The 18,342-nt window shown below is 33.8% G+C and overlaps 14 non-coding genes across 14 annotated transcripts; 7 read left to right on the top strand and 7 right to left on the bottom strand.

Moving 5' to 3' along the window:
- Nucleotides 1–1,347: 1,347 nt before the first annotated feature.
- Nucleotides 1,348–1,419, top strand: TRNAQ-CUG (transfer RNA glutamine (anticodon CUG)). The gene has a single exon. It is a non-coding gene; the product is annotated as a tRNA-Gln (tRNA).
- An 826-nt stretch (nucleotides 1,420–2,245) lies between these two features.
- TRNAQ-UUG (transfer RNA glutamine (anticodon UUG)) lies at nucleotides 2,246–2,317 on the bottom strand. The gene has a single exon. It is a non-coding gene; the product is annotated as a tRNA-Gln (tRNA).
- Nucleotides 2,318–3,867: 1,550 nt separating this feature from the next.
- Nucleotides 3,868–3,939, top strand: TRNAQ-CUG (transfer RNA glutamine (anticodon CUG)). The gene has a single exon. It is a non-coding gene; the product is annotated as a tRNA-Gln (tRNA).
- Nucleotides 3,940–4,765: 826 nt separating this feature from the next.
- Nucleotides 4,766–4,837, bottom strand: TRNAQ-UUG (transfer RNA glutamine (anticodon UUG)). Its single transcript has one exon. It is a non-coding gene; the product is annotated as a tRNA-Gln (tRNA).
- Nucleotides 4,838–6,387: 1,550 nt separating this feature from the next.
- On the top strand, nucleotides 6,388–6,459 carry TRNAQ-CUG (transfer RNA glutamine (anticodon CUG)). The gene has a single exon. It is a non-coding gene; the product is annotated as a tRNA-Gln (tRNA).
- Nucleotides 6,460–7,283: 824 nt separating this feature from the next.
- TRNAQ-UUG (transfer RNA glutamine (anticodon UUG)) lies at nucleotides 7,284–7,355 on the bottom strand. The gene has a single exon. It is a non-coding gene; the product is annotated as a tRNA-Gln (tRNA).
- A 1,550-nt stretch (nucleotides 7,356–8,905) lies between these two features.
- TRNAQ-CUG (transfer RNA glutamine (anticodon CUG)) lies at nucleotides 8,906–8,977 on the top strand. Its single transcript has one exon. It is a non-coding gene; the product is annotated as a tRNA-Gln (tRNA).
- Nucleotides 8,978–9,801: 824 nt separating this feature from the next.
- On the bottom strand, nucleotides 9,802–9,873 carry TRNAQ-UUG (transfer RNA glutamine (anticodon UUG)). The gene has a single exon. It is a non-coding gene; the product is annotated as a tRNA-Gln (tRNA).
- Nucleotides 9,874–11,423: 1,550 nt separating this feature from the next.
- TRNAQ-CUG (transfer RNA glutamine (anticodon CUG)) lies at nucleotides 11,424–11,495 on the top strand. Its single transcript has one exon. It is a non-coding gene; the product is annotated as a tRNA-Gln (tRNA).
- Nucleotides 11,496–12,321: 826 nt separating this feature from the next.
- On the bottom strand, nucleotides 12,322–12,393 carry TRNAQ-UUG (transfer RNA glutamine (anticodon UUG)). Its single transcript has one exon. It is a non-coding gene; the product is annotated as a tRNA-Gln (tRNA).
- A 1,550-nt stretch (nucleotides 12,394–13,943) lies between these two features.
- Nucleotides 13,944–14,015, top strand: TRNAQ-CUG (transfer RNA glutamine (anticodon CUG)). The gene has a single exon. It is a non-coding gene; the product is annotated as a tRNA-Gln (tRNA).
- An 826-nt stretch (nucleotides 14,016–14,841) lies between these two features.
- Nucleotides 14,842–14,913, bottom strand: TRNAQ-UUG (transfer RNA glutamine (anticodon UUG)). Its single transcript has one exon. It is a non-coding gene; the product is annotated as a tRNA-Gln (tRNA).
- A 1,550-nt stretch (nucleotides 14,914–16,463) lies between these two features.
- On the top strand, nucleotides 16,464–16,535 carry TRNAQ-CUG (transfer RNA glutamine (anticodon CUG)). The gene has a single exon. It is a non-coding gene; the product is annotated as a tRNA-Gln (tRNA).
- Nucleotides 16,536–17,361: 826 nt separating this feature from the next.
- TRNAQ-UUG (transfer RNA glutamine (anticodon UUG)) lies at nucleotides 17,362–17,433 on the bottom strand. Its single transcript has one exon. It is a non-coding gene; the product is annotated as a tRNA-Gln (tRNA).
- Between the last annotated feature and the right edge of the window lie 909 nt (nucleotides 17,434–18,342).

Genomic DNA, 18,342 nt, shown 5'->3' with positions numbered 1-18,342 from the left:
GATTTTGCAATAAAATATAAGATTCCCCCGTGAATGCAATCTCTTCTCTCAAAATGAAAAGCTCAACCTGGTACAGGTGGTTTGATGGTATCATGCTTAGCACTCTAGACTCTGAAAACCGGGATCTGAGTACAAATCACAGTGGGACTTATCTAAACTTTACGATTTTCTTTTTCCATTCAGTTCTTAGAATTATTAATTGGAAAAACATCTCATTTACTTATAAACTTGTACATATCCACTTTACACGTATGTATCTCCCTATATCTTGCTATATGTCTCTGTATATTTATAGGACAACATAAACACATACATTACAAAAATGCATATAATTAGTAGAGGTGAAAATAATGAAAAGTTGTTGCCTCTCCACATTTGAAACATGAGCTTCTTCTCCTTACTCTTCTATATGTCATGAAATTGAGATAGTCACTTTTTACTCAATTTTGATCTAACAATATAGTTGATTTATACAAAGCATATCATATGATTTGTGAATAATCTTAAAAGAGAAAATTAGATCAGTACCTGTGAGGCCTCCAAGCAAAAGCTTATGTTTCACGATTGCAGATCGACTGTTGAAAATCAGCATGAAAAACGTTTTATTTCACAATTTCCATACTAATATACAAAAACATTTGTACTATCTGAATGATACCGTCATTGTGGTTCTCTAGGTTTGATTTAAGAACACTTCTCTTTCAAAATGTGCTAAATTCGCCTTATCAATAGCACAGAAAGCTTCAAAAAGGGATGCTGGGAATCAGGCCTCTGAAATGCATTTCAGAAAAACAGGATATGATTTCTTAATGTCACACTATTTTGTGTAGGAATGTGATGTAAACGTATTATAATGTTTGTATTTCTGTAACTTGTTCAAGCTGATGGACGTTTTGAAAGGAATCAATAATTGTCTCTTTCAACCTACTGGTGTTGGATTTGAGCTATCAATAAACAAAGGTGACAGAAATAGAAAAGGTCAAGAGTAATAAAATAGTACCCCCAAGATTTGGACTGGTACCTTTGCATGCAAAGTCCAACGTGCCAATCATTGCTCTTTGGCGCAGCCCATGTGAGAGACAAAGAAATGGGTGTATTAGTTTGGAAATGTAAAATGTTTTAATATGTTACAGTCAAAGATGATCATTATGATATAACTTGCCTATCCTGATAAACGTTTGCATATTTAACACTGTTAAGGAGAATGTATCTGAACAGAATCAAATCACATTATAGCTCTTTACACTATGAGCATTCAACAGAGATATCGTTTCATCAATGTAAGAAATGCCCCCGCACTAATGCGCTCTCTTTTGTCTCAATGGAAAAATGACTCATGTATGGGAGGGTTCCATGGTGTAATGGTTAGCACTCTGGACTCTGAATCCAGCGATCCGAGTTCAAATCTCGGTGGGACCTGCTTGAATTATGAGATTTACTATTTCACCCATTTCTTAGAATTTGGTCTTGGAAAAACATAACGTCAATGTTTTATACTGATACTTATCAACGTATAAGTATGCATCTATGTATACATAGCTATATCCGTCTAGATAGCGATAAGACTATATAAAGAAATCAATTATTCATAAACATATGTATTGAAGCTGAAAACTAAAAACTGTTGTTTCCCATCCACAATTTAAACGTTAGGTTCATTTCCTCTCTCATCTATATGACCAGTAATGAGATAGTTAATTTTTGCTGATTTCTTATATGACAACATGCTTGACTTACACAGTGCATTTAATTGTGAATTTCTTTGAAAGAGAAATTCAGATTATTACCTTTGACACGTCTTTCGAAAGATTTTACTTTATGGTTATGGATTTACTTTAGAAAATCAGAGTGTAAATATATGTGTGTCTGAATTTCACGATTGTTATTCAAAACGTCATATCTTCTGTCCCCATAATACACAATTTGATTCCTCAAGTTTTGTTTTAATGAAGGATTTCCAATTAAAAAGTTCCATCTTCCCCTTATCAATAACAGTAAGATTTAAGAAAGTAATATCTTGCATTAGCCCCCTGTGATGAGTTTGAGAAAACAGAGTCAGCTCGCAAAATGTCTCATTATTTTGAGCCATTTAATTTCCATGTTTTCTAAAAGTTCTATCATTTGCTCACATCGAATAGACTTTCAGAATACAATCAATAAATTAATGTTTCACTCTACCCGTGTTAGATTTGTGATATTTATGAATACACTTGACAGAAAAAGATTTGATCAACAGTCATGAAAGTGGTCCCACCGAGATTTGAATTCGGATCCTTGGATTCAAAGTCCAAAGTGCTAACCATTACACCATGGAACCTCCCATGTGACAAGGGAGCAAATTGCTGCAGCAATGTGAACATTTCAAAGTTTTTAATGTTCTACAGTCAAAGACCAACAGAATGTTATTACTTTTCTATTCTGTTCAACTTTTGCATATTGAACTATGTTAGGGAAGGATGTTGCCCAGAGGACTCAAGTAACGCTATCACTCTGTTGAACAGTACTTTTTATGTGAGATACGATTTTGCAATAAAATATAAGATTCCCCCGTGAATGCAATCTCTTCTCTCAAAATGAAAAGCTCAACCTGGTACAGGTGGTTTGATGGTATCATGCTTAGCACTCTAGACTCTGAAAACCGGGATCTGAGTACAAATCACAGTGGGACTTATCTAAACTTTACGATTTTCTTTTTCCATTCAGTTCTTAGAATTATTAATTGGAAAAACATCTCATTTACTTATAAACTTGTACATATCCACTTTACACGTATGTATCTCCCTATATCTTGCTATATGTCTCTGTATATTTATAGGACAACATAAACACATACATTATAAAAATGCATATAATTAGTAGAGGTGAAAATAATGAAAAGTTGATGCCTCTCCACATTTGAAACATGAGCTTCTTCTCCTTACTCTTCTATATGTCATGAAATTGAGATAGTCACTTTTTAGTCAATTTTGATCTAACAATATAGTTGATTTATACAAAGCATATCATATGATTTGTGAATAATCTTAAAAGAGAAAATTAGATCAGTACCTGTGAGGCCTCCAAGCAAAAGCTTATGTTTCACGATTGCAGATCGACTGTTGAAAATCAGCATGAAAAACGTTTTATTTCACAATTTCCATACTAATATACAAAAACATTTGTACTATCTGAATGATACCGTCATTGTGGTTCTCTAGGTTTGATTTAAGAACACTTCTCTTTCAAAATGTGCTAAATTCGCCTTATCAATAGCGCAGAAAGCTTCAAAAAGGGATGCTGGGAATCAGGCCTCTGAAATGCATTTCAGAAAAACAGGATAGGATTTCTTAATGTCACACTATTTTGTGTAGGAATGTGATGTAAACGTATTATAATGTTTGTATTTCTGTAACTTGTTCAAGCTGATGGACGTTTTGAAAGGAATCAATAATTGTCTCTTTCAACCTACTGGTGTTGGATTTGAGCTATCAATAAACAAAGGTGACAGAAATAGAAAAGGTCAAGAGTAATAAAATAGTACCCCCAAGATTTGGACTGGTACCTTTGCATGCAAAGTCCAACGTGCCAATCATTGCTCTTTGGCGCATCCCATGTGAGAGACAAAGAAATGGGTGTATTAGTTTGGAAATGTAAAATGTTTTAATATGTTACAGTCAAAGATGATCATTATGATATAACTTGCCTATCCTGATAAACGTTTGCATATTTAACACTGTTAAGGAGAATGTATCTGAACAGAATCAAATCACATTATAGCTCTTTACACTATGAGCATTCAACAGAGATATCGTTTCATCAATGTAAGAAATGCCCCCGCACTAATGCGCTCTCTTTTGTCTCAATGGAAAAATGACTCATGTATGGGAGGGTTCCATGGTGTAATGGTTAGCACTCTGGACTCTGAATCCAGCGATCCGAGTTCAAATCTCGGTGGGACCTGCTTGAATTATGAGATTTACTATTTCACCCATTTCTTAGAATTTGGTCTTGGAAAAACATAACGTCAATGTTTTATACTGATACTTATCAACGTATAAGTATGCATCTATGTATACATAGCTATATCCGTCTAGATAGCGATAAGACTATATAAAGAAATCAATTATTCATAAACATATGTATTGAAGCTGAAAACTAAAAACTGTTGTTTCCCATCCACAATTTAAACGTTAGGTTCATTTCCTCTCTCATCTATATGACCAGTAATGAGATAGTTAATTTTTGCTGATTTCTTATATGACAACATGCTTGACTTACACAGTGCATTTAATTGTGAATTTCTTTGAAAGAGAAATTCAGATTATTACCTTTGACACGTCTTTCGAAAGATTTTACTTTATGGTTATGGATTTACTTTAGAAAATCAGAGTGTAAATATATGTGTGTCTGAATTTCACGATTGTTATTCAAAACGTCATATCTTCTGTCCCCATAATACACAATTTGATTCCTCAAGTTTTGTTTTAATGAAAGATTTCCAATTAAAAAGTTCCATCTTCCCCTTATCAATAACAGTAAGATTTAAGAAAGTAATATCTTGCATCAGCCCCCTGTGATGAGTTTGAGAAAACAGAGTCAGCTCGCAAAATGTCTCATTATTTTGAGCCATTTAATTTCCATGTTTTCTAAAAGTTCTATCATTTGCTCACATCGAATAGACTTTCAGAATACAATCAATAAATTAATGTTTCACTCTACCTGTGTTAGATTTGTGATATTTATGAATACACTTGACAGAAAAAGATTTGATCAACAGTCATGAAAGTGGTCCCACCGAGATTTGAACTCGGATCCTTGGATTCAAAGTCCAAAGTGCTAACCATTACACCATGGAACCTCCCATGTGACAAGGGAGCAAATTGCTGCAGCAATGTGAACATTTCAAAGTTTTTAATGTTCTACAGTCAAAGACCAACAGAATGTTATTACTTTTCTATTCTGTTCAACTTTTGCATATTGAACTATGTTAGGGAAGGATGTTGCCCAGAGGACTCAAGTAACGCTATCACTCTGTTGAACAGTACTTTTTATGTGAGATACGATTTTGCAATAAAATATAAGATTCCCCCGTGAATGCAATCTCTTCTCTCAAAATGAAAAGCTCAACCTGGTACAGGTGGTTTGATGGTATCATGCTTAGCACTCTAGACTCTGAAAACCGGGATCTGAGTACAAATCACAGTGGGACTTATCTAAACTTTACGATTTTCTTTTTCCATTCAGTTCTTAGAATTATTAATTGGAAAAACATCTCATTTACTTATAAACTTGTACATATCCACTTTACACGTATGTATCTCCCTATATCTTGCTATATGTCTCTGTATATTTATAGGACAACATAAACACATACATTATAAAAATGCATATAATTAGTAGAGGTGAAAATAATGAAAAGTTGATGCCTCTCCACATTTGAAACATGAGCTTCTTCTCCTTACTCTTCTATATGTCATGAAATTGAGATAGTCACTTTTTAGTCAATTTTGATCTAACAATATAGTTGATTTATACAAAGCATATCATATGATTTGTGAATAATCTTAAAAGAGAAAATTAGATCAGTACCTGTGAGGCCTCCAAGCAAAAGCTTATGTTTCACGATTGCAGATCGACTGTTGAAAATCAGCATGAAAAACGTTTTATTTCACAATTTCCATACTAATATACAAAAACATTTGTACTATCTGAATGATACCGTCATTGTGGTTCTCTAGGTTTGATTTAAGAACACTTCTCTTTCAAAATGTGCTAAATTCGCCTTATCAATAGCGCAGAAAGCTTCAAAAAGGGATGCTGGGAATCAGGCCTCTGAAATGCATTTCAGAAAAACAGGATAGGATTTCTTAATGTCACACTATTTTGTGTAGGAATGTGATGTAAACGTATTATAATGTTTGTATTTCTGTAACTTGTTCAAGCTGATAGACGTTTTGAAAGGAATCAATAATTGTCTCTTTCAACCTACTGGTGTTGGATTTGAGCTATCAATAAACAAAGGTGACAGAAATAGAAAAGGTCAAGAGTAATAAAATAGTACCCCCAAGATTTGGACTGGTACCTTTGCATGCAAAGTCCAACGTGCCAATCATTGCTCTTTGGCGCATCCCATGTGAGAGACAAAGAAATGGGTGTATTAGTTTGGAAATGTAAAATGTTTTAATATGTTACAGTCAAAGATGATCATTATGATATAACTTGCCTATCCTGATAAACGTTTGCATATTTAACACTGTTAAGGAGAATGTATCTGAACAGAATCAAATCACATTATAGCTCTTTACACTATGAGCATTCAACAGAGATATCGTTTCATCAATGTAAGAAATGCCCCCGCACTAATGCGCTCTCTTTTGTCTCAATGGAAAAATGACTCATGTATGGGAGGGTTCCATGGTGTAATGGTTAGCACTCTGGACTCTGAATCCAGCGATCCGAGTTCAAATCTCGGTGGGACCTGCTTGAATTATGAGATTTACTATTTCACCCATTTCTTAGAATTTGGTCTTGGAAAAACATAACGTCAATGTTTTATACTGATACTTATCAACGTATAAGTATGCATCTATGTATACATAGCTATATCCGTCTAGATAGCGATAAGACTATATAAAGAAATCAATTATTCATAAACATATGTATTGAAGCTGAAAACTAAAAACTGTTGTTTCCCATCCACAATTTAAACGTTAGGTTCATTTCCTCTCTCATCTATATGACCAGTAATGAGATAGTTAATTTTTGCTGATTTCTTATATGACAACATGCTTGACTTACACAGTGCATTTAATTGTGAATTTCTTTGAAAGAGAAATTCAGATTATTACCTTTGACACGTCTTTCGAAAGATTTTACTTTATGGTTATGGATTTACTTTAGAAAATCAGAGTGTAAAAATATGTGTGTCTGAATTTCACGATTGTTATTCAAAACGTCATATCTTCTGTCCCCATAATACACAATTTGATTCCTCAAGTTTTGTTTTAATGAAGGATTTCCAATTAAAAAGTTCCATCTTCCCCTTATCAATAACAGTAAGATTTAAGAAAGTAATATCTTGCATCAGCCCCCTGTGATGAGTTTGAGAAAACAGTCAGCTCGCAAAATGTCTCATTATTTTGAGCCATTTAATTTCCATGTTTTCTAAAAGTTCTATCATTTGCTCACATCGAATAGACTTTCAGAATACAATCAATAAATTAATGTTTCACTCTACCCGTGTTAGATTTGTGATATTTATGAATACACTTGACAGAAAAAGATTTGATCAACAGTCATGAAAGTGGTCCCACCGAGATTTGAACTCGGATCCTTGGATTCAAAGTCCAAAGTGCTAACCATTACACCATGGAACCTCCCATGTGACAAGGGAGCAAATTGCTGCAGCAATGTGAACATTTCAAAGTTTTTAATGTTCTACAGTCAAAGACCAACAGAATGTTATTACTTTTCTATTCTGTTCAACTTTTGCATATTGAACTATGTTAGGGAAGGATGTTGCCCAGAGGACTCAAGTAACGCTATCACTCTGTTGAACAGTACTTTTTATGTGAGATACGATTTTGCAATAAAATATAAGATTCCCCCGTGAATGCAATCTCTTCTCTCAAAATGAAAAGCTCAACCTGGTACAGGTGGTTTGATGGTATCATGCTTAGCACTCTAGACTCTGAAAACCGGGATCTGAGTACAAATCACAGTGGGACTTATCTAAACTTTACGATTTTCTTTTTCCATTCAGTTCTTAGAATTATTAATTGGAAAAACATCTCATTTACTTATAAACTTGTACATATCCACTTTACACGTATGTATCTCCCTATATCTTGCTATATGTCTCTGTATATTTATAGGACAACATAAACACATACATTATAAAAATGCATATAATTAGTAGAGGTGAAAATAATGAAAAGTTGATGCCTCTCCACATTTGAAACATGAGCTTCTTCTCCTTACTCTTCTATATGTCATGAAATTGAGATAGTCACTTTTTAGTCAATTTTGATCTAACAATATAGTTGATTTATACAAAGCATATCATATGATTTGTGAATAATCTTAAAAGAGAAAATTAGATCAGTACCTGTGAGGCCTCCAAGCAAAAGCTTATGTTTCACGATTGCAGATCGACTGTTGAAAATCAGCATGAAAAACGTTTTATTTCACAATTTCCATACTAATATACAAAAACATTTGTACTATCTGAATGATACCGTCATTGTGGTTCTCTAGGTTTGATTTAAGAACACTTCTCTTTCAAAATGTGCTAAATTCGCCTTATCAATAGCGCAGAAAGCTTCAAAAAGGGATGCTGGGAATCAGGCCTCTGAAATGCATTTCAGAAAAACAGGATAGGATTTCTTAATGTCACACTATTTTGTGTAGGAATGTGATGTAAACGTATTATAATGTTTGTATTTCTGTAACTTGTTCAAGCTGATAGACGTTTTGAAAGGAATCAATAATTGTCTCTTTCAACCTACTGGTGTTGGATTTGAGCTATCAATAAACAAAGGTGACAGAAATAGAAAAGGTCAAGAGTAATAAAATAGTACCCCCAAGATTTGGACTGGTACCTTTGCATGCAAAGTCCAACGTGCCAATCATTGCTCTTTGGCGCATCCCATGTGAGAGACAAAGAAATGGGTGTATTAGTTTGGAAATGTAAAATGTTTTAATATGTTACAGTCAAAGATGATCATTATGATATAACTTGCCTATCCTGATAAACGTTTGCATATTTAACACTGTTAAGGAGAATGTATCTGAACAGAATCAAATCACATTATAGCTCTTTACACTATGAGCATTCAACAGAGATATCGTTTCATCAATGTAAGAAATGCCCCCGCACTAATGCGCTCTCTTTTGTCTCAATGGAAAAATGACTCATGTATGGGAGGGTTCCATGGTGTAATGGTTAGCACTCTGGACTCTGAATCCAGCGATCCGAGTTCAAATCTCGGTGGGACCTGCTTGAATTATGAGATTTACTATTTCACCCATTTCTTAGAATTTGGTCTTGGAAAAACATAACGTCAATGTTTTATACTGATACGTATCAACGTATAAGTATGCATCTATGTATACATAGCTATATCCGTCTAGATAGCGATAAGACTATATAAAGAAATCAATTATTCATAAACATATGTATTGAAGCTGAAAACTAAAAACTGTTGTTTCCCATCCACAATTTAAACGTTAGGTTCATTTCCTCTCTCATCTATATGACCAGTAATGAGATAGTTAATTTTTGCTGATTTCTTATATGACAACATGCTTGACTTACACAGTGCATTTAATTGTGAATTTCTTTGAAAGAGAAATTCAGATTATTACCTTTGACACGTCTTTCGAAAGATTTTACTTTATGGTTATGGATTTACTTTAGAAAATCAGAGTGTAAAAATATGTGTGTCTGAATTTCACGATTGTTATTCAAAACGTCATATCTTCTGTCCCCATAATACACAATTTGATTCCTCAAGTTTTGTTTTAATGAAGGATTTCCAATTAAAAAGTTCCATCTTCCCCTTATCAATAACAGTAAGATTTAAGAAAGTAATATCTTGCATCAGCCCCCTGTGATGAGTTTGAGAAAACAGTCAGCTCGCAAAATGTCTCATTATTTTGAGCCATTTAATTTCCATGTTTTCTAAAAGTTCTATCATTTGCTCACATCGAATAGACTTTCAGAATACAATCAATAAATTAATGTTTCACTCTACCCGTGTTAGATTTGTGATATTTATGAATACACTTGACAGAAAAAGATTTGATCAACAGTCATGAAAGTGGTCCCACCGAGATTTGAACTCGGATCCTTGGATTCAAAGTCCAAAGTGCTAACCATTACACCATGGAACCTCCCATGTGACAAGGGAGCAAATTGCTGCAGCAATGTGAACATTTCAAAGTTTTTAATGTTCTACAGTCAAAGACCAACAGAATGTTATTACTTTTCTATTCTGTTCAACTTTTGCATATTGAACTATGTTAGGGAAGGATGTTGCCCAGAGGACTCAAGTAACGCTATCACTCTGTTGAACAGTACTTTTTATGTGAGATACGATTTTGCAATAAAATATAAGATTCCCCCGTGAATGCAATCTCTTCTCTCAAAATGAAAAGCTCAACCTGGTACAGGTGGTTTGATGGTATCATGCTTAGCACTCTAGACTCTGAAAACCGGGATCTGAGTACAAATCACAGTGGGACTTATCTAAACTTTACGATTTTCTTTTTCCATTCAGTTCTTAGAATTATTAATTGGAAAAACATCTCATTTACTTATAAACTTGTACATATCCACTTTACACGTATGTATCTCCCTATATCTTGCTATATGTCTCTGTATATTTATAGGACAACATAAACACATACATTACAAAAATGCATATAATTAGTAGAGGTGAAAATAATGAAAAGTTGTTGCCTCTCCACATTTGAAACATGAGCTTCTTCTCCTTACTCTTCTATATGTCATGAAATTGAGATAGTCACTTTTTACTCAATTTTGATCTAACAATATAGTTGATTTATACAAAGCATATCATATGATTTGTGAATAATCTTAAAAGAGAAAATTAGATCAGTACCTGTGAGGCCTCCAAGCAAAAGCTTATGTTTCACGATTGCAGATCGACTGTTGAAAATCAGCATGAAAAACGTTTTATTTCACAATTTCCATACTAATATACAAAAACATTTGTACTATCTGAATGATACCGTCATTGTGGTTCTCTAGGTTTGATTTAAGAACACTTCTCTTTCAAAATGTGCTAAATTCGCCTTATCAATAGCGCAGAAAGCTTCAAAAAGGGATGCTGGGAATCAGGCCTCTGAAATGCATTTCAGAAAAACAGGATAGGATTTCTTAATGTCACACTATTTTGTGTAGGAATGTGATGTAAACGTATTATAATGTTTGTATTTCTGTAACTTGTTCAAGCTGATGGACGTTTTGAAAGGAATCAATAATTGTCTCTTTCAACCTACTGGTGTTGGATTTGAGCTATCAATAAACAAAGGTGACAGAAATAGAAAAGGTCAAGAGTAATAAAATAGTACCCCCAAGATTTGGACTGGTACCTTTGCATGCAAAGTCCAACGTGCCAATCATTGCTCTTTGGCGCAGCCCATGTGAGAGACAAAGAAATGGGTGTATTAGTTTGGAAATGTAAAATGTTTTAATATGTTACAGTCAAAGATGATCATTATGATATAACTTGCCTATCCTGATAAACGTTTGCATATTTAACACTGTTAAGGAGAATGTATCTGAACAGAATCAAATCACATTATAGCTCTTTACACTATGAGCATTCAACAGAGATATCGTTTCATCAATGTAAGAAATGCCCCCGCACTAATGCGCTCTCTTTTGTCTCAATGGAAAAATGACTCATGTATGGGAGGGTTCCATGGTGTAATGGTTAGCACTCTGGACTCTGAATCCAGCGATCCGAGTTCAAATCTCGGTGGGACCTGCTTGAATTATGAGATTTACTATTTCACCCATTTCTTAGAATTTGGTCTTGGAAAAACATAACGTCAATGTTTTATACTGATACTTATCAACGTATAAGTATGCATCTATGTATACATAGCTATATCCGTCTAGATAGCGATAAGACTATATAAAGAAATCAATTATTCATAAACATATGTATTGAAGCTGAAAACTAAAAACTGTTGTTTCCCATCCACAATTTAAACGTTAGGTTCATTTCCTCTCTCATCTATATGACCAGTAATGAGATAGTTAATTTTTGCTGATTTCTTATATGACAACATGCTTGACTTACACAGTGCATTTAATTGTGAATTTCTTTGAAAGAGAAATTCAGATTATTACCTTTGACACGTCTTTCGAAAGATTTTACTTTATGGTTATGGATTTACTTTAGAAAATCAGAGTGTAAATATATGTGTGTCTGAATTTCACGATTGTTATTCAAAACGTCATATCTTCTGTCCCCATAATACACAATTTGATTCCTCAAGTTTTGTTTTAATGAAGGATTTCCAATTAAAAAGTTCCATCTTCCCCTTATCAATAACAGTAAGATTTAAGAAAGTAATATCTTGCATCAGCCCCCTGTGATGAGTTTGAGAAAACAGAGTCAGCTCGCAAAATGTCTCATTATTTTGAGCCATTTAATTTCCATGTTTTCTAAAAGTTCTATCATTTGCTCACATCGAATAGACTTTCAGAATACAATCAATAAATTAATGTTTCACTCTACCCGTGTTAGATTTGTGATATTTATGAATACACTTGACAGAAAAAGATTTGATCAACAGTCATGAAAGTGGTCCCACCGAGATTTGAACTCGGATCCTTGGATTCAAAGTCCAAAGTGCTAACCATTACACCATGGAACCTCCCATGTGACAAGGGAGCAAATTGCTGCAGCAATGTGAACATTTCAAAGTTTTTAATGTTCTACAGTCAAAGACCAACAGAATGTTATTACTTTTCTATTCTGTTCAACTTTTGCATATTGAACTATGTTAGGGAAGGATGTTGCCCAGAGGACTCAAGTAACGCTATCACTCTGTTGAACAGTACTTTTTATGTGAGATACGATTTTGCAATAAAATATAAGATTCCCCCGTGAATGCAATCTCTTCTCTCAAAATGAAAAGCTCAACCTGGTACAGGTGGTTTGATGGTATCATGCTTAGCACTCTAGACTCTGAAAACCGGGATCTGAGTACAAATCACAGTGGGACTTATCTAAACTTTACGATTTTCTTTTTCCATTCAGTTCTTAGAATTATTAATTGGAAAAACATCTCATTTACTTATAAACTTGTACATATCCACTTTACACGTATGTATCTCCCTATATCTTGCTATATGTCTCTGTATATTTATAGGACAACATAAACACATACATTATAAAAATGCATATAATTAGTAGAGGTGAAAATAATGAAAAGTTGTTGCCTCTCCACATTTGAAACATGAGCTTCTTCTCCTTACTCTTCTATATGTCATGAAATTGAGATAGTCACTTTTTACTCAATTTTGATCTAACAATATAGTTGATTTATACAAAGCATATCATATGATTTGTGAATAATCTTAAAAGAGAAAATTAGATCAGTACCTGTGAGGCCTCCAAGCAAAAGCTTATGTTTCACGATTGCAGATCGACTGTTGAAAATCAGCATGAAAAACGTTTTATTTCACAATTTCCATACTAATATACAAAAACATTTGTACTATCTGAATGATACCGTCATTGTGGTTCTCTAGGTTTGATTTAAGAACACTTCTCTTTCAAAATGTGCTAAATTCGCCTTATCAATAGCACAGAAAGCTTCAAAAAGGGATGCTGGGAATCAGGCCTCTGAAATGCATTTCAGAAAAACAGGATATGATTTCTTAATGTCACACTATTTTGTGTAGGAATGTGATGTAAACGTATTATAATGTTTGTATTTCTGTAACTTGTTCAAGCTGATGGACGTTTTGAAAGGAATCAATAATTGTCTCTTTCAACCTACTGGTGTTGGATTTGAGCTATCAATAAACAAAGGTGACAGAAATAGAAAAGGTCAAGAGTAATAAAATAGTACCCCCAAGATTTGGACTGGTACCTTTGCATGCAAAGTCCAACGTGCCAATCATTGCTCTTTGGCGCATCCCATGTGAGAGACAAAGAAATGGGTGTATTAGTTTGGAAATGTAAAATGTTTTAATATGTTACAGTCAAAGATGATCATTATGATATAACTTGCCTATCCTGATAAACGTTTGCATATTTAACACTGTTAAGGAGAATGTATCTGAACAGAATCAAATCACATTATAGCTCTTTACACTATGAGCATTCAACAGAGATATCGTTTCATCAATGTAAGAAATGCCCCCGCACTAATGCGCTCTCTTTTGTCTCAATGGAAAAATGACTCATGTATGGGAGGGTTCCATGGTGTAATGGTTAGCACTCTGGACTCTGAATCCAGCGATCCGAGTTCAAATCTCGGTGGGACCTGCTTGAATTATGAGATTTACTATTTCACCCATTTCTTAGAATTTGGTCTTGGAAAAACATAACGTCAATGTTTTATACTGATACTTATCAACGTATAAGTATGCATCTATGTATACATAGCTATATCCGTCTAGATAGCGATAAGACTATATAAAGAAATCAATTATTCATAAACATATGTATTGAAGCTGAAAACTAAAAACTGTTGTTTCCCATCCACAATTTAAACGTTAGGTTCATTTCCTCTCTCATCTATATGACCAGTAATGAGATAGTTAATTTTTGCTGATTTCTTATATGACAACATGCTTGACTTACACAGTGCATTTAATTGTGAATTTCTTTGAAAGAGAAATTCAGATTATTACCTTTGACACGTCTTTCGAAAGATTTTACTTTATGGTTATGGATTTACTTTAGAAAATCAGAGTGTAAATATATGTGTGTCTGAATTTCACGATTGTTATTCAAAACGTCATATCTTCTGTCCCCATAATACACAATTTGATTCCTCAAGTTTTGTTTTAATGAAGGATTTCCAATTAAAAAGTTCCATCTTCCCCTTATCAATAACAGTAAGATTTAAGAAAGTAATATCTTGCATTAGCCCCCTGTGATGAGTTTGAGAAAACAGAGTCAGCTCGCAAAATGTCTCATTATTTTGAGCCATTTAATTTCCACGTTTTCTAAAAGTTCTATCATTTGCTCACATCGAATAGACTTTCAGAATACAATCAATAAATTAATGTTTCACTCTACCCGTGTTAGATTTGTGATATTTATGAATACACTTGACAGAAAAAGATTTGATCAACAGTCATGAAAGTGGTCCCACCGAGATTTGAACTCGGATCCTTGGATTCAAAGTCCAAAGTGCTAACCATTACACCATGGAACCTCCCATGTGACAAGGGAGCAAATTGCTGCAGCAATGTGAACATTTCAAAGTTTTTAATGTTCTACAGTCAAAGACCAACAGAATGTTATTACTTTTCTATTCTGTTCAACTTTTGCATATTGAACTATGTTAGGGAAGGATGTTGCCCAGAGGACTCAAGTAACGCTATCACTCTGTTGAACAGTACTTTTTATGTGAGATACGATTTTGCAATAAAATATAAGATTCCCCCGTGAATGCAATCTCTTCTCTCAAAATGAAAAGCTCAACCTGGTACAGGTGGTTTGATGGTATCATGCTTAGCACTCTAGACTCTGAAAACCGGGATCTGAGTACAAATCACAGTGGGACTTATCTAAACTTTACGATTTTCTTTTTCCATTCAGTTCTTAGAATTATTAATTGGAAAAACATCTCATTTACTTATAAACTTGTACATATCCACTTTACACGTATGTATCTCCCTATATCTTGCTATATGTCTCTGTATATTTATAGGACAACATAAACACATACATTATAAAAATGCATATAATTAGTAGAGGTGAAAATAATGAAAAGTTGATGCCTCTCCACATTTGAAACATGAGCTTCTTCTCCTTACTCTTCTATATGTCATGAAATTGAGATAGTCACTTTTTAGTCAATTTTGATCTAACAATATAGTTGATTTATACAAAGCATATCATATGATTTGTGAATAATCTTAAAAGAGAAAATTAGATCAGTACCTGTGAGGCCTCCAAGCAAAAGCTTATGTTTCACGATTGCAGATCGACTGTTGAAAATCAGCATGAAAAACGTTTTATTTCACAATTTCCATACTAATATACAAAAACATTTGTACTATCTGAATGATACCGTCATTGTGGTTCTCTAGGTTTGATTTAAGAACACTTCTCTTTCAAAATGTGCTAAATTCGCCTTATCAATAGCGCAGAAAGCTTCAAAAAGGGATGCTGGGAATCAGGCCTCTGAAATGCATTTCAGAAAAACAGGATAGGATTTCTTAATGTCACACTATTTTGTGTAGGAATGTGATGTAAACGTATTATAATGTTTGTATTTCTGTAACTTGTTCAAGCTGATGGACGTTTTGAAAGGAATCAATAATTGTCTCTTTCAACCTACTGGTGTTGGATTTGAGCTATCAATAAACAAAGGTGACAGAAATAGAAAAGGTCAAGAGTAATAAAATAGTACCCCCAAGATTTGGACTGGTACCTTTGCATGCAAAGTCCAACGTGCCAATCATTGCTCTTTGGCGCATCCCATGTGAGAGACAAAGAAATGGGTGTATTAGTTTGGAAATGTAAAATGTTTTAATATGTTACAGTCAAAGATGATCATTATGATATAACTTGCCTATCCTGATAAACGTTTGCATATTTAACACTGTTAAGGAGAATGTATCTGAACAGAATCAAATCACATTATAGCTCTTTACACTATGAGCATTCAACAGAGATATCGTTTCATCAATGTAAGAAATGCCCCCGCACTAATGCGCTCTCTTTTGTCTCAATGGAAAAATGACTCATGTATGGGAGGGTTCCATGGTGTAATGGTTAGCACTCTGGACTCTGAATCCAGCGATCCGAGTTCAAATCTCGGTGGGACCTGCTTGAATTATGAGATTTACTATTTCACCCATTTCTTAGAATTTGGTCTTGGAAAAACATAACGTCAATGTTTTATACTGATACTTATCAACGTATAAGTATGCATCTATGTATACATAGCTATATCCGTCTAGATAGCGATAAGACTATATAAAGAAATCAATTATTCATAAACATATGTATTGAAGCTGAAAACTAAAAACTGTTGTTTCCCATCCACAATTTAAACGTTAGGTTCATTTCCTCTCTCATCTATATGACCAGTAATGAGATAGTTAATTTTTGCTGATTTCTTATATGACAACATGCTTGACTTACACAGTGCATTTAATTGTGAATTTCTTTGAAAGAGAAATTCAGATTATTACCTTTGACACGTCTTTCGAAAGATTTTACTTTATGGTTATGGATTTACTTTAGAAAATCAGAGTGTAAATATATGTGTGTCTGAATTTCACGATTGTTATTCAAAACGTCATATCTTCTGTCCCCATAATACACAATTTGATTCCTCAAGTTTTGTTTTAATGAAAGATTTCCAATTAAAAAGTTCCATCTTCCCCTTATCAATAACAGTAAGATTTAAGAAAGTAATATCTTGCATCAGCCCCCTGTGATGAGTTTGAGAAAACAGAGTCAGCTCGCAAAATGTCTCATTATTTTGAGCCATTTAATTTCCATGTTTTCTAAAAGTTCTATCATTTGCTCACATCGAATAGACTTTCAGAATACAATCAATAAATTAATGTTTCACTCTACCCGTGTTAGATTTGTGATATTTATGAATACACTTGACAGAAAAAGATTTGATCAACAGTCATGAAAGTGGTCCCACCGAGATTTGAACTCGGATCCTTGGATTCAAAGTCCAAAGTGCTAACCATTACACCATGGAACCTCCCATGTGACAAGGGAGCAAATTGCTGCAGCAATGTGAACATTTCAAAGTTTTTAATGTTCTACAGTCAAAGACCAACAGAATGTTATTACTTTTCTATTCTGTTCAACTTTTGCATATTGAACTATGTTAGGGAAGGATGTTGCCCAGAGGACTCAAGTAACGCTATCACTCTGTTGAACAGTACTTTTTATGTGAGATACGATTTTGCAATAAAATATAAGATTCCCCCGTGAATGCAATCTCTTCTCTCAAAATGAAAAGCTCAACCTGGTACAGGTGGTTTGATGGTATCATGCTTAGCACTCTAGACTCTGAAAACCGGGATCTGAGTACAAATCACAGTGGGACTTATCTAAACTTTACGATTTTCTTTTTCCATTCAGTTCTTAGAATTATTAATTGGAAAAACATCTCATTTACTTATAAACTTGTACATATCCACTTTACACGTATGTATCTCCCTATATCTTGCTATATGTCTCTGTATATTTATAGGACAACATAAACACATACATTATAAAAATGCATATAATTAGTAGAGGTGAAAATAATGAAAAGTTGATGCCTCTCCACATTTGAAACATGAGCTTCTTCTCCTTACTCTTCTATATGTCATGAAATTGAGATAGTCACTTTTTAGTCAATTTTGATCTAACAATATAGTTGATTTATACAAAGCATATCATATGATTTGTGAATAATCTTAAAAGAGAAAATTAGATCAGTACCTGTGAGGCCTCCAAGCAAAAGCTTATGTTTCACGATTGCAGATCGACTGTTGAAAATCAGCATGAAAAACGTTTTATTTCACAATTTCCATACTAATATACAAAAACATTTGTACTATCTGAATGATACCGTCATTGTGGTTCTCTAGGTTTGATTTAAGAACACTTCTCTTTCAAA

This window comes from Lissotriton helveticus, chromosome 4_1, assembly GCF_964261635.1.
Source record: "Lissotriton helveticus chromosome 4_1, aLisHel1.1, whole genome shotgun sequence".
Classification (NCBI taxonomy): Eukaryota; Metazoa; Chordata; class Amphibia; order Caudata; family Salamandridae; genus Lissotriton; species Lissotriton helveticus.
This window is presented reverse-complemented; position numbering and strand designations above follow the sequence as displayed.